The sequence below is a fragment of the Felis catus genome, chromosome D4 (assembly GCF_018350175.1).
Source record: "Felis catus isolate Fca126 chromosome D4, F.catus_Fca126_mat1.0, whole genome shotgun sequence".
NCBI classification, from domain to species: domain Eukaryota; kingdom Metazoa; phylum Chordata; class Mammalia; order Carnivora; family Felidae; genus Felis; species Felis catus.
The window spans coordinates 77,485,359-77,500,098 of record NC_058380.1 but is presented as its reverse complement, the minus strand read 5'-3'; the positions used below and the strand labels follow the sequence as shown (position 1 = coordinate 77,500,098).

The 14,740-nt window shown below is 33.7% G+C and overlaps 1 long non-coding RNA gene across 1 annotated transcript in view; it reads right to left on the bottom strand.

Moving 5' to 3' along the window:
* LOC123381552 overlaps nucleotides 1-14,523 on the bottom strand; it is a 229,735-nt gene extending 215,212 nt beyond the window's left edge. Inside the window, exons 1-2 of the long non-coding RNA XR_006588670.1 lie at nucleotides 12,827-14,523; nucleotides 1,618-1,671 (exon numbers count right to left, since the gene is read on the bottom strand). This is a non-coding gene — a long non-coding RNA (uncharacterized LOC123381552). The remainder of the gene's footprint in view (nucleotides 1-1,617; nucleotides 1,672-12,826) is intronic.
* Between the last annotated feature and the right edge of the window lie 217 nt (nucleotides 14,524-14,740).

Below are 14,740 nucleotides of genomic sequence, written 5' to 3'. Positions count from 1 at the left end.
CTTAGGCATTTAGTTTAAATTACATGCCATTCCACAGACTGCTTTGATCGTTTTAGGTACAAGCCTTCAGATAATTAAAAGCAGTTATTTCCATTTGCATGTATATGTATATCTTTTGTGTATCTTTGGGGGGTAACCTTTAAACATAGTGGCCAAATAAAATAAAAATGCAACTGCTTCTCAGTTTCAGGACCATATATCATTCAATAGCAATCTAGGCCCATTCTGATTATCATTAGCTAAAGTAGAATGACTTATTCTAACCCAAAATCTAATAGACTCCCAATCCCACTGCAATCCCTTACCAATTCATTTGAAGGTGTAAAATGTATTAAGATAAGGAAATTACTAAATTATCCATGAAGGACCCCACTCATTAATTCTGATGTAGTTTCACAGCTTTTAAAAGTAAAACAGCAAATTAGGATATATGTACAAAGTCAACAGTCTTGGCATTAGGATATTTAGTCCCTACCTCAGTTTCAGTCATTCATTAGTGTTACAACTTTAGCCACTGTCTTTAATATAACTAGCTTGTAAGATGAGGATAGACAGAATTACTCATAAGGCTGTTGGAAGGGTAAAAGAAATATCAAAGACAAAGCTTCTCTATAGCCTAATATGCATGGTAACAATGTAACACAGTAAATGTACATGACAGGGTCCTAACATATAATTAATAGGTCCCGTACTTATAGCCCCTAGTATTAGCTGCTTCTGTTAAAAACTTGAAATAATGCTTTTACTTTTCCCCTACATTAATTCATACCCAATACTGGGTCTAGCAGTATTTTTGAAAATTTTTTTAATTTTTATTTATTTTTGAGAGAGACAGAGACAGAGTACAGCAGGGGAAGGTCAGAGAAAGAGGGAGACAGAATCTGAAGTAGGCTCCAGGCTCTGAGCGGTCAGCCCAGAGCCTGACACAGGGCTGGAACTCACGAACCACGAGATCGTGACCTGAGCTGAAGTCGGTCACTTAACCGACTGAGCCACCCAGGTACCCCAAGATTTTTTTAAAGAGAAAATATCCCCAATTTTGATCAGCAAATAATGGGAAAACCCACAAGGTACATAAATATATACATATATATACAAATATATGTGTATGTGTGTGTATAAATGAGAGAAAGTTGTAATTAAGCCTTTCAATTTAATATGATTTCACTTTTCATCCTAAATCTTGCTATTAATTCCACATTCCTAATGGGATGAGAATAACTGAATTACCCTAGAAATGTTGTCATTATATTTTTAAAACAAATGGTAATTGAATCAAGTAGAAAGCTCAAGATACCATTCTTTTTCTAGTAAGATTTAATGTCAAGGCTCACACACCAAAAAGGATAAGGTTTGTATAATCTTCTGAACTTCTTAGTAACTCACATGATCAAATAAGTTGAATTTATGTATCAATCACTTAATGGTCACTTAGTTTAAATAACAAAAATTGATCCAAAACCCATGGTTTCAAATTGCCATAGCTTGTTTATATAAACCAAAACAGATAGTTCCAAGTTTACATAAATTAATGTGTCTTATTAAAACCACATAATAGTAAAAAGAACACTGGAGCAAAAAGCATCAATATTAAAATGAAACCAATATATTACCTACCAGATTTATGAATCTTGGACAAAGTAAATCTACTTCAGCACTCAGTTTCTCCACCTATAAGATAAATGGGTGGTCTCAGTTATATATAAGCTACTTTCTAAATTTAATTATCTGTAAGCAACAAGTCTAGACCTGCCTACACATAAGTAAAATTAATTATGTGATCTGAAGAGCATAAAAAAATATTTTCTGTTTCTTGTTTTTTCACAATCTATCTTCAGCATTGCTACTCAGGAGTTGAATCATCCTTTTATGTAATACATTTAGTTTACATAAAACCAATGATCATTTTACTAGATTAAAGCTAATTTGCAATCATTGTTATATACAGAAGAGTAGGTTTCGAGGCAATGAAAGATGTGAGGGTGGAAGGAAGAATGTCTTTGGGAGTATAGACTTCCAACTGGGGAAGTGCTGACAGATTTTAAAAACTCATGTGGTCACTTTAAGCTTTGATAGAAGGGTGACTGGGTGGCTCAGTAGTATAAGCCTCTGACTCCTGATTTCAGCTCAGATCAGCATCTCAGTTCATGGTTTCCAGTCCCACCTAGGGCTCTGTGCTGACAGCATGGAGCCTGATTGGTATTCTCTCTCTCTGTCTCTCTCTGTCTCTCTCTCTCTCTGTCTCTCTCTGTCTCTCTCTCTCTCATCCTCTCTCTCTCTCCCTCTCCCTCTGCCTCTCTCTCTCTCTCTCTCTCACTCTTTCAAAAATAAACATTAAAAAAAAACCTTTGATAGAAATAACTGGTAAGGAAATCAGTCCTCTTGCCACAGACAACTATAAAGCTATACAAAATATATGAAGTGACAGTTTTCAGATGTTGCTAACATGCTGTGCAAGCCCGTGATCCATAAGAAGCATTCCCATGACAGTTCCAGCTTTTGTACTGAACAAAATTTCCAGATTGTGATGCAGGTGGGTAGAACACAATTAGACTGTTGCAGACCTGCTCATGTTAGAAGGAAAAAGCAGCGTGCTAGTTTACGAGGTGGTGGGAATTTATGGGAATGGATAGCAAGGGGAAAAGAGCAGCACAGAGAACACGCTCCAGAAATTTGTACAGGTGACCATGAATTCAAAGTTATGGATACAAAGGGTCAGACTCCATGAGGCCCATCAGAGAGCAAACACTAGGAAGCTGTGAGATGACCAGAGGTTCAGAAGTCACCCAGTGCTTGGAAACAGGCATGCTGATTGGCTGGAGTGGAGAGCCCTCACTGAATATTCTGGGTTTTCAATTAAGACACCAAAAGGCCACAACTGAGAAATGAGAATAATTTAACCCTAGACTATGAACTGTTTTAGATCCACCAAAACAATGACTATAATCAAGCCTCAAAGTAAAAAGCCCAAACAGAAAACTAATTGTCTGCCAAAAGAAAACTTGACACCGTAAAAAGAAATCACAAAATCTAGGATCTCAAAAATATAGCATCTATTATGTTCTTCACGTAATAAAAAGTAGATACGTGAAGAAGCAGGAAACAATAACATAAAATGAGGAAAAATAGTAAAAACAAATGCAGGGATGAGAGAGATGGTAGAGATGTTGAAATTAGAGACAAGGACTGTATAAAATAGCAATTATACAGATGTTTGAGAATTTAAAGGAAAAGATGGATATGATGAGTAAAGAGATGAGAAATATCATTAGAAAAAATAAAAACTTGCTTGGAACCTGGTGTCTGTTTTGGATTCTGGTTCCCCCACTCCCCTCCCCCACTCACACTCTGTGTCTCTCTCTTTCAAAAGTAAACATTAAAAAAAATTAACAACAACAAAAAAAGAAAAACAAACAAACAAAACTTTCAAGAGAAACAGGTGAGAAATCTGGAATACAAAAGTAGAAGATCTGATATGAAAATGTGACCACATAGGTCTAACCAACCAAAAAGGGAAATATCAGTGAAACTATGCAAACATAAGCTCAGAGAGAAAAATGTCTAGAAATAAGAGAAGGGGACTCTAGAAATCAATGGGATAATATCAAGTAGCCTTAGATAAGTTTAATTATAATTCTACAAGGTGGTGATTTACATAAAATTATCTGAAGAAACAAAGAATTGAATACTGTACATTTGATGAAAAAAAAAAAAAAATACCAACACCTGGAATAAAGGAGTACATTGTTGTCAAGTAAAATAAACAATACAAACACACAATCACGTGATAATCAAACTGTTAGAATAATAAAAAGTATAGTATTAAATTCACATGAAAAGATAAATTACATTGAGAAAAAAAATAACAGAATTCTAATTAGAAGTAATGGCAAGCCATAGATAGTAAAGCAGTATCTTTAAAATGTTGAATGCATAAAAATACTTTCAAAAATATACCTTGAAACTACTGCCTTCAAATTTTTTTTCATAATATCATTTTCTAAAACTGAAGGTGAAATGGAAACATTTTCAGACAAAGAAAAGCTGAGAGAATATTTTCCCAAAAGAACTGCAGTATAAAAAAATTGTAAAACAAATTCTCCTTCAGGCTAAAGGAAAAGGATGCCATATGGAAACACAGATTTAAACAAAGGAATGAAGAGCACCATATATAATAAATACTTTGCTAAATATAAAATGATTTTCTCCTTTTTGATATCTTTAAAAAATAGTTAACCACATAAAGCAAAAAAAAAAAAAGACATGATTTATCACATGTAAAAGGTAAGTATACGCAAAATAATAGCACAAAGGAACTATGGAAGAAGGGAATTTATACAGTTTCAAGGTCCTAATAGTTGGTATACTATCTGCAAGTAGGTTGTGATAAAACAAAAATACACATTTTACAACCTAGAGAAGCCAATTAAAATAATGAACAGTTATACTGAGTTCTTACTGGTTTATTTAAATATCAAGTAAATTAGTAGACTAAGTAAAATATATATATATATATATATATATTAAAGGAAACAATACAAAAGAAGGCAGGAAAAACAAAAAGGAAACAAAGAACTGAAAGGACATCCAGAAAAAAAAAAAAGCAAGATGACAGACTTAAACTTAATAATACTATTAATTGCATTAAATGTAAATGGGTGAAAACACTAATTATAAGACAGACAATATCAGACATAAGAAATACTTAACTACATGCTTTCTACAAGTACACACCTAATACACAGAAATTTAAGAGTAAAATGATATAAAGATATATCATGAAAACACTAATTGTTGAGGAAGCTGCAGTGGACATGTTAATATTAGACAAAAGAGATGGTAAATCAAGCAATATTATCAGAGGTGAAGGGCATTTCATAACATTAAAAGTCAATTCATTAAGACAATATAGGAACATTCGTGACAAAGGACCTTAAAAAGTATATCAAACTATGGACAGAACCGAAGAAGAAAACAAATAATTATGTTATTAGATTTCTACATTCTTTCCTCAGTGATTGGTAGAATAGTAGGCTTAAATCAGTAAAATATAGAATAATTAAACAGTACTATAAAACAAATTAATCTACTTGATAATGGAACCTCACAATTGAATAATGCACTTTTTTTTTACATACATATGAGATATTTAAGTAACAGATCATATGCTGACTCATCAAACAAGTCTCAATATACTTCAAATGGTTAAAATCAGAGTCTGTTCTCTGACAATAATGGAATTAAACATCAAAAAAGAAGGTATCGGGGCAGCTGGGTGGCTTATTCGGTTAGGCTTACAACTCTTGTTTTCGGCTCAGGGCATGATCTCATGTTCATGGAATGGAGCCCCACCCTGGGCTCCACACTGGGCATGGAGGCTGCTTGAGATTCTCTCTTTTGCTCTATCTCTGTCCCTCCCCTGTTCATGAACATGTGTACATGAGAGCACTCCTTCAAAAGAAAATAAAATATAAAGAAGATACCTACAAAATCTTCCCAAAGAGCTCACAATTAAATACATAATTCTGTACAACTCATGGTCAAAGAAGAAAGCACAAGGAGAATTCAAAAGTATTTTTAACTCAATGAAAATGAAAATACAACACATAAAAATTTATGAGTTACAGATAAAGCAGTGCTTAGAAGAACTGCTGTTATAGATTTAAATGCTTATAGTAGAAAATACCCCAAAGATTTAAAATAAGTAATCTAAGTATCTATCATAAGAAACTAGAAGAGAGTAAATATAATTTAAAGTAGGGGTGCCATGATCTCATGGCTCCTGAGTTCAAGCCCTGTGTCCGGCTTTATGCTGACAAGCTGGAGTTGAGAGCCTGCTTTGGATTCTGTGCCTCCCTCTCTCTCTGACCCTCCCCCACTCACACTCTGTCTCTCTCTCCTTCAAAAGTAAATAAACATTTAAAAAAAAAATTTTATGTTTATTTATTTTTGAGACAGACAGAGCACAAGCTGGGGAGGGGCAGAGAGAGGGAGACACAGATTCAGAAGCAGACTCCAGGCTCTGAGCTGTCAGCACAGAGACTGATACAGGGCTTGAACTCACAAACTGTGAGATAATGACCTAAGCCAAAGTTGGATGCTCAACCGACTGAGCCACTCAGGTGCCCCTAAAATTTTTTTTTAACTTAAGTAATATAAGACAGAATAAAAAAAGATGGAAGTGAAATTAATAAAACAGAAAAAGGACAAAAATTAAAAAATTAAATAAAACAAATTGCCTTTTGAAAAGTTAAATATAAAAAAAAACATTAAATTGATCATGAACAAAATGGAGAAAACACAAATTTCCAAATATCCAATATGAAAGAGAAGTTTCACTATAGGTTTTACAAACTTTAAAAGTAAAATAAAGAAACATGATGAATAACTTCATGCCAAAAAAATGTGACAATTTATGTAAAATGGACAAACTACTTAAGAGAGCTAGAAATTATGAAATTAACACACATACAAAATAGAAACTCTCAATAGCTACATAACTAATAAAAAGTTGGATTCAAAATTTTAAATCTTTTCAAAAAGAAAACAGTAGGACTCTGTGGTTTCACAGGTATATCCTTTCAAGTACACAAGGTAGAAATCTTATTAATCTCAACAAACTCAGCAACTGAAGAAAGACGGAACCTTTCTCATCTCTTGTATGAGTCTAGAATAACACTGGTAATAAACCACACAAGATTATATATATATATATATATATATATATATATATATATATATATATATATATATATATATATCTCCATGCCTCTCATAAACAGAGATTCAAAAATACTCAACAAAATATTAGCAAAACAAAGCCATCAATATATAAAAAGGATGATACAGTATGACAAAATGTAGTTTGCCTAGAAATCCAAGGTTTGGAACAACATTTGAAATTTAATCAACATAATTCATAACTTTATAGAACAGGGGAAATATCACAAAATCCTTACAGATACAAAAATGACTTGATAAAAGTCGGTATTAATTAATAAGAAAAACACTCAGCAACCAAAGCCTAAGCAAAAAATTAACTTGACAAATAGCATTTACAAAAATCCTACAGCTTAGGACGTATTTAAATGGGGAAAAATAAAGATTTTCCCTTAAAACCAGAATAATGCAAGAGTTTTCACTATTACTGTTTCAATTCAATTCCATAGTAGAGCTTCCAGCCAGGGAAAAGGGCAAGAAAATGAATAAAGAGGATATGAGGACTTCTGCTGTGAGTCAAGATGGCATAGTGGGAACTGGATTTACCTGCCCTCTACCCTGAAACAAGAACAGTAAACAAATGAACACAAAAATGTTGGAAACGATGCTTTTGATGACACCAGGCAACAAAGGAGAATGATTTCTAAGAGACAGGAAAGAAAATGTGCTCTACCATTTCCCAGCTTACTGACTTGAGAGTTTCCAAGGCAGGACAGAATTAGTAGTAACACAAGTGGAGCCTGGTCAACTCTGGGTGTGGCAGATGCAGCTGAAAAGTCCAAAGATAACAGGAAAGTTACAGCTGAAAAAATACAGAAGCATAGAGGACATAGCCACACTGAGAGTCCTAGAATTCATAGAAAGTTGCCCTTCAGTATTTGGAAGAGTGTTTTTGTTTGTTTGTTTTCTTTCCAAGGCTTTATTTAAATTCCAGTTGGTTAACATACAGGGTAAATTTAGTTTCAGGTGTAGAATTTAGTGATTCAACACTTACATATAACCCATGCTCATCACAACAAGCACACTCCCTAATACCCATCACGGATTGAACCCATCCCTGTCCATCCCTGCCCTCTCCTCCTCTGGTCAGTTTGTTCTCTATAGTTAAAGCAAACAAACATAAGGGCAAAGAAAAAATAGAGGAAAACCAAGAAACAGACTCTTAACTATAGAGGACAAACTGATGAACAGTGTTGATCGGAGCATGCGTGTGATAAAACTAACTGAAATCAGGAGAAGAATCATCCAAAAGAACTAGTACTCACATGGGAATAGGCAGGTTTGTAGCAGGTTAGACTAGAAAACCTGAAGATCACAGCACTTTGGAAAAAAAATACAAAAGATACTTCAAAGAAGATCTACAGATGACACATAAGCATAAGTTGGTAGTTTTTGTTTGTTTGTTTTTTCCAGGTTTGTAGGGTTTTTTTTTAAATATCAAATATACACCTATCATATGATCCAGCCATTCTACTCTTAGATTTTTATCCAGTGAACACAATGCATCTGTTCAAAAATTTGTATACACACACCCCGTTAGTTGTAACAGGCCTAAGTGAGAAATAACCTAAATGTTCAACAGGTGAATGGATAAACAAAATGTGGTTCATTTAAACAAAGTAATACTACTCAGCAATAAAAGAAACTAATCTGCAAGAATAAACTTTTGATATACATAATAACATGAATCTTTTTTTTTTTTAATGTTTACTTATTTTGGGGGAGACAGGGAGAGACAGAGCACAAGCAGGGGAGGGGCACAGAGAGGGAGACACAGATTCCAAAGCAGGCTTCAGGCTCTGAGCTGTCAGCACAGAGCCCAACAGGGGCTGGAACTCACAGACCACGAGAAAATGACCTGAGCTGAAGTCCGACACTCAATCCACTGAGCCACCCAGGCACTCCAGTAACATGAATGAATCTTAAGTGATTACACTGAGTAAAAAAAAATCAGACAAAAATAATACTTGCTTTATAATTCTATTCATATAAATTCCTAGAAAATGCAAACTTATCTATAGTGATAATGACTATATCATTGGTTGTTTGTGGACAATTAGGTAGGTTTCAGAAGGGGCAGAAGCAGAGAATACAAAAAGGTATCAGGGAAATTTGGAGCAAGGGGTATTCACAGTCTCGATGTGGTGATAGTTTCATGTGTACCAACATTTGTCAAAATTTAGAACAAGATATAAAAGAAAATCCTTACAACTTTGGGATGGGAAAACATTTCTTAGAACACAAAAAGAACAATAAATAAGATATTAAATTGGACTTCATCTAAAGACACTATTAATAAATTTTTTAAAACCTAATAAATATATTTGAAAAAGGATTTTTACCCAGAGAATAGGACGAACATTTTTACTACTCAATAGTAAGAGTACAAAATCCCAAAAGGTGGGCAAATGACATAAATTTATACTTTAAAAAAGGAAAATACCATAATGTATGATAAGCACATGAATTGTTTTCAATCCAAATAGTTATTAGGGAAATTAATTTTAAATCACAAGAAAGTACCAACATAATCCTAGCATAAATAAAATTTAAAAGTCTAGAGATACCAAGTATTGATTTAGATATATAGAAATTAGAAGTGCCATAAAACTGATAAGATAAAAAATGGTATTTTGGAGAACATTTGGTAATTTCTCATAAAGTTAAGCATACTCATACCATATGACTTAGCAATTGCAATCCTAGGTAATTACCCACAATAAATGAAAGCATATCCACACACAAGAAGTGCACAAATGGTTATAGCCACTGTACTAAAAACTGCCGCAAAACTGAAACAACCCAATGCCTATCCAACATGAATGTATAGCCAAATTATGGTATTTATGGCAAATGTATACAACTAAGCTATAAAACAATTACTAAAAACTACAACATGAGTGAATCCCATAATTTTGTCAGACATGTAAGGGAACAGTCTCTTTCATTATATGCAGTTCTGGAAATGTCAAAATTAATTAGTTATAGTAGAAATAATATCACAGTACTTGGAATGAATGGTAGAGCAGATTGGAAAAGAATATGAGGAAACATGCTTGAGTGGTAGAAGTATTGTATTCAATTGTAGGGTAGATTTATGGGTGTATACTTTTACCACATTCTTCAGAGTATACATTTAAATGGATGGTTTTATTTTATGTAAATTATATCTGCATGAATTTTATGTATTAAAAAAACATGCATTGAAGGTAGGGATGGTAATTAAAGTATTAGTGTCAAATGACATAATAAAATGACATAATATCATCGTAGTATCTTGCCATTTTGAAAAGCCTGGGAAGGTTTCTTCACAATCCCACGTGAATGTTTATAGGGGTTCCTTCCCACCTACAGAACCCCAACTTCTTACTAACTCTGCTACATTTAATCTTTTCCAGCAAAGTCAAATAGCAGAGATATGGAGAGTAATACAACAAACTATATAACACACTGTGTAATTGAAATGGACCATAATCACTAATATTAAAGACAGTGAATCATTCTAATAGAGCTGTGTTCAGCAAACAATGAAAAATTATGTGCCAGAAAAGCTAATGCTGGTTTTAAAATGAACAGAAATGAAGTGAAATGGAACCTCACTTGTTATTCATGAAGGTCAATTTAACGTGATTATTTTTCCCCCAGCATCGTAGCTTTGTGATTACTGTTGTATACCTGAGTGGTATTTTATAACCTAATAAGAGTATAAAATAACCAGGTGGTGATGATTTTGTTTAGAGCTGAACCTAAATATCACCCTAACCAGCATCAAGTCACACATGCTACTGGTTGCAATGCAACCAAGTTCCAACGTATCAAAAATCAAAGGGAACATAGGTGTTTAACAATTAGATTGCGGTTTAGCAATTTAAAGAGGGACAGACAGACAAGCATTAGTTACTCTTCGGTGAAATATTATTTCTTCAACACCGACTTTCACTAATTTACCTCCACCTGTTCCATAATATTTACTTTAATGCAAATTTACTTTGTACCTTTGAAGGGAGTACCCTGAAATTAGACTCTTACGTGGCATAAGGTGGATGCTGACATTGCAACTTGCTGATAATTTCCAGAAAATCTTTGAAATCCCAAATAGAGAAACCTCTATAAAAGTTAATTAAAATATACCTAACCAATCCCATCACCAACACTAAGGGAAATAATGTTTGGATAACAAACTGTGGATAAATGAAAATTTCCCTTAAATTTAGCTTTATCGGGGGTCTCTACAGCTACTATCAACAAGTTTACTAGATTTTTTTCTATAAAACCCATCCTATTTTGTGCTTATCTCATTTTTAATTTTACTAAAATCCCAAAGAGACAAATTAGTAAGGTGGCAGAGCCTGGCTGAGTGCCTTCATTAGCTCAGCGCTAATAACTTCTTTCAGCACCACGGATAGCGCCTGACATCACAACTCAAGCTTATCCAAAAGCTAATTATTTTCCCTGTTATAAAACAAAGGTTCTATATCAAAGGCTCATAATGCGACACAGTACACCCTCTAGATGCACTGATTTGCAAAATAAATCAACTGTGTCAGGGAGGAATTTGAGCAGAAATTACAACAAATTGCAATTACACTTGCAATGGTACACTATTTAAATGCATTGTCAGTTATTCATGGCAAGATGGCACCCATGCCATTTTGAGGGTTCAGGGAAAAGGTAGAATTCTCATCTGTCAGAGTAATAAAAATGTACTTTCTCCTGTTCTTGCAATTTTTTTATATTCTATTATAACTTAGTTCATAAATATTTAAATGATGCCACTGGAAAAAAGACCTAAAGACCCCTGACAGAATGAATAAGAACCATTTTAATTACACATACACTCCTGCATCTATACCTATTTGTTTTAGGTGGTTATTCTATTGTGTATTTTCTTCCTTGAAATGATAGGACTTATCAAGCAACAAGCAAAATAAAAAACTTGCAAAACAAAAACAAAAACAAACAAAACAAAACAAAGCACCAATTCATTCTCTCTGGCCACAATGCCATCCTTCAGATTATACCATGACCTCAGAGACTGAGGAGAGTTGGAAAACAGACCAAAATGTACTGAACTAAAAATTATACTCAGATGCTAACTAGCACCCCACAAAATTTCCCATGGGCCTATGTCTACAATATTTCAAAAATAAAGTAGACTTGAGGAAGAAAAGAATGTTTCCCCTTCCTCCCTTTTCAAGGCAGAAGCTGCTAATTTGGAGCAATGCTTGTGTACTTTGGTTTCCTTAGGGTGGGCTTTTTAGAGGTCTGACTTTGATTCACACTGAAAGGAAGTACGGAAGAAAAACAAGATGCCTACACAGCCTGTCAGATAAATTACATGTAACCTAGGAAGCTCTGAATCATTACAGGTAATTAAAAATATTCTCCACAGCTGACTCAATGTGTTTTAGTAATACAAATATTTAATTTCCCCCTTTTTCTATTTTATCTTGCTCATGTAATCACAACTGCCTCTTCTTGCATCATCTCTCACACACCTATTCTTTTTACTCCTTGATTTAAAAAGGGAAAAAAAATCAATCTGATGAACTGTTATCTGTAATTTTGTCCTGTTTCCTTCTTGGAACTTGGTCAATGGAACCTCTTTTCCATATTGATATCAGCTGTTTGTTTTACTCACCACATACTCTTTCCCTTTCATTTCCCTTGGTTTGTTTCCTAAGTTTTATCTTGAAATCTTTAGTTATATGCCAGGAAGAAGTCTGTCCCTTGAGTTCATTTGTTATTCCAGTCTCATACACCTTATTGAGTTATTTTCCTTGCTGCAATCACTCTTTAAATACAATCCAGTAAAGATACAGCAATGATTTTTGACAACCTGACCTTTCTCTGCTTTCTTACACTTGTTTAATTAGGTACTACGTGCAGCTGTGACTTGATCTTTACAGTTTTCTTCTTGAAAAAAGAGAGAGATGTTGTTTAAAGAAGGTCAGATTTGGCAGGTCTTCTAGTTACTTCAGGAACTGACATTGGAGACCTGAAAGACTGAGGAACGAGGGAACGCTATACTGATTTTCTTAAACATAATAAAAAAAGTCTTATTTGGAAAGACCACTTGACTCTAAGAATACATTATGAAACTCACAGCTTTTCACTTTGGGGTTGACAGTTTGAAGTGATTGCAAATCATGACTCTGGAAGTGATAATTTTGGTCCATATTCAATGAAGTGGCAGGTTCTAATGGGGAAAAAAAACCCCACATCGAGTAGCTGAAAAACAAAAATATTATGAAAATTCTAAGTGAAAATATAGTAGACAAGTCCAAAGTGGTTAAATAGAGTGTGTTCATTTACCTGATTTATTGAAACTAGTAGAAAAAGGCAATGCAAGGGTACTTTATCAATGCTTAAAAGAAGTAGAGTGAAATACTGAAGACATGATAGAAGTATAACTGGACCCAAAATAAAGACAATGAGTTCAAGTTCCAAAACTGATACTATTTTTGTAATTTTATGGAAGTCATTTCACCATTCTTGGTTTTATTTATTTATGAAATCGTAACTAGCAATGACAGAGTCAAAAATCACATTTTAATGATATTCAATCCTATTATCAGGTATTTGAGCCTCTTATTACTATCTCTTTTGTCTCAACTAGGTTCAGTAATTTGTTCAATGTAGCAGAATTGGAAGGTGACAAAACTGATTTAGAGCCAGCTCTACTGATCAAAAATCCTCTGTTTCTCTTTTGTTATTATATACTGATTCTGTTAAGTGAGGCATTTTGTTTATGGACACTATAGGTTTCCTAGCAACTTTTAAATATGTGTTTATTTCATTACATCACCCATGCCATCTGATGTCCGTACCTTTAAATCAGACTCACAATAATATCCCTCTCTGGTTGTGTTGTACCCATATTCCTGTTTATATGTCCATTGTTTTTCTTTGTTAGATAAGATAGATCTTGAAACCATTTTTTTAAAGCTCCATTCTACCTTGGGCTTCAGAAAGGTATGCTTGCTCACAATAGAATAACTCTGTATTATGCCTCAGAAAATACTGATGATCCAGGAGAATCAATCCAATTTGATTTAATTCAATTCAGTAAGTACTTTTATTGCATGCTTATATTGTAATCAATTTAATGATAGAGTCTACGAGAGATATAGAAAAATGTGATAGTTTTTGCCTTCCAAGAATGTAATATTTCACTGTAATAATATGATACTGACATATGCCACATCTCAATAAAACTATAGGATGATTACTAATTATGTTCCAAGAGGAGTAATCCTGTTATGCAACTTCAAAGCAGAAAGAATGCAACAGTAGATGAATTGGGCATGGAACAATATATGGAAAAGCTGGAGTTCAATATGTGGCCTGAATAATGAATAAAATATATCTAGATAGAGGTGTGAGAGAAAGTAATTTTGTAGGTATTAAAGATTCTGAAGTGGGGCTTGACATAGAATTCACACAGCATAGCAGGTAAACATTCTTCCCTGGAGAGAAAGGTATATTTGGAAAGGTAGGGGGACAGAAGATTCAGTGAGTTTTGTTACCATTCACAGCAGCTTCATCAAAAGCTAAGCTGTCAAAATATGAAATGACATGTGTACATGTTTTTTACTACACCTCATTTTTTGTGATTACAATAAAATTTCATTTTTTAATAATTAAAAACATATGCATATCTTTCAATAATGAAGTGTTTGAATAAACCAGGATATATTTCCAAAGTGAATACTATAAAAATGTGTAAAACAAATAAATTATCTTTGTAGAGATTATAGAATATCTCCAACATACATTGTTAAGTAGAGGGGAAGGAGGGCAGTGCAGATCAGTGTTTTAAGGGTGCTACCTTCTGTAGATGTAAGAGGAAAACACACAAGTAAACCTACCCCTCCCCACATGCACAAACAGAAGAATAAACCAAATTGAATAAAAACATTTACCTATAAGAGGGTGGAGGAGGGACAGGGAAGAAAACAATACTTTTCTAAATATACATTGTTTTGTAGTTTTTAATTAGGAACCATGTAAATATTTT